The sequence below is a fragment of the Mandrillus leucophaeus genome, unplaced genomic scaffold, assembly GCF_000951045.1.
Source record: "Mandrillus leucophaeus isolate KB7577 unplaced genomic scaffold, Mleu.le_1.0 Scaffold289, whole genome shotgun sequence".
Classification (NCBI taxonomy): domain Eukaryota; kingdom Metazoa; phylum Chordata; class Mammalia; order Primates; family Cercopithecidae; genus Mandrillus; species Mandrillus leucophaeus.
Window position 1 is genome coordinate 2,565,767 of NW_012103020.1, and position 1,979 is coordinate 2,567,745.

Below are 1,979 nucleotides of genomic sequence, written 5' to 3' on the forward strand. Positions count from 1 at the left end.
TAAAACTTATAGTGTGAATTAATGCCCAGCAGAATCGATGTCCTCTGTGGTCAGGCTGCTTCCCAAGAAGAAAATACATATCATTAGTTGTTGTTTTTTTCTACCAAACTCATCTATAAGATTAAGACACTACTGTTCTAAAAAGAGGCCAAGAGTATTTCCTTAACGTAGCTCTTAATGAAAATAAATAACAGGCATGTTATTTGCGAAAGAACCGTCTCCTCTTCCCTACCTTATCACACCTAGGCATACTCTGAGAGAGATACTTTGGGTTTAGAAACCATGTCTATTGCACTTTGTAGCCACAACCTAACTCAATAGGCTGTCTGGAAAATATTAGTCTCAACATATACTTTTTGATTAAATGAAATTGCCAGTTGACGATGATGTGAATTGATGGTTTTCCATCAGTGAGAAGCGTATAGCCCCATGGAATAAGCTTGCATGAGTTGGGTAGGAAATGAAATGAGGCAGAAGAACTAAAAGGGAAAAGAGCAGTGGGCATCTACTAAGAATCTTTGGATCTAAGATGAATGTCTATTTTAGATGATGAAACAATTTATTGTAGTTTCAGAATACCTTCATTGATGTCATCTTTTATTTCTCAAATTTGTTCAAGTTGGATGGATGGCAGACATCCTGAGCTTTGTGTTTCAGATATGTGGTGAGTGAAAAGATGTCAAACAATGATCGCTGTATTATCTTCGGATCCCAGAAGCAGTCAAGGACACAATTTTCAGCCTTACCAAGCTTGTTATGGTCTATTAGATTGTACTATTTGATACTCTTTTAGATGCAAATAATAGAAACCAATTCAAGTAATTGAAGCAAAAGAGGAGTTATGATAAGAATATAGTAATGTGTTGAAAAACCCTTTGTCAGGAATGCCATCTGGCCTCAGAAGGGCTGAAAATCTGGAAATGGAAAGCAATATGAAACCAGGCATTATTCTCTCTCCATTTCTTATCTCTATGTCCCTGGGTGACTGTATTATACCTCTATTCTTCCTCGTACTGACTTTCTCTCTGCAATGCCTTAGGCTATATAGCTTCCCCAATCAAGAGAACAACTCAAAGATTCAAATCTTTAGTCACAATAACAGATACTAAGTTCTAACCCCAAATAGAGTCTAAAAATTGTTCTAAGGTCCTTGCACAAGTAGATGGGTGAATGATTTTGAAGAAGTAAAATTCCCAGAGAACATAATGCCTATAAAAGGTTTCCTCTACATACACACACACCACATACACAGTTACACAAAGCATGAATAAATCAAGAAAGTGGAAAGAATATGAAAAGTGAAATGCAGCCAATAATATCCAATGACTATCAAATGCACATTATATGACTTTAGTACATTCTAAGCATGAACAGTATGCTAATTTGTTCAATCCTCATGCCACTTTATGAGGTCTACGCTGCTATGAAGCAAGATGCAGTTAAGTAGTTTGTCCAAAGGCACACAGTGAGTGTCTGGCACATTTTAGACGCCTTTACATAAAAGCCTCTTAAAATTATTCCTGTTTTTTGTCCACCAATTGTTTTATTGTTCATCTATTCATAAATATTGAAATTTTTTTGCTAATTGGACAAAAGCAGAAGAAACTGCCGTCATGGGAGAATTGATGATGAATATTACTTGGTTCTTCAGGCTATCCATTGACCACAGGGCATACTGGCATTTGCCTCGCCTAGCTGTAGATGAATGTTAGGGGTGAATTACAATTTGGGAGGTTTTCTCACCAAGGGAAAATCCAGCAAATAGTAAAGCAATTCAAGACAAATAATAGGCCTCATTTCAACAATCCTGCCATGAGGTCATAGCTAGTAAAAATGATTACTAGCTACTATTTACTTCTAATTAACAATTCCCCTTTCCCCTTGGTTTCAGAAGTTTCTGTTTTGTCAGGAGTGGCATGAGCAGTGGGCAGAACAGTAGGCAGATGGGGATGCATTTCCAATTTCAGTTAGAGATTTTA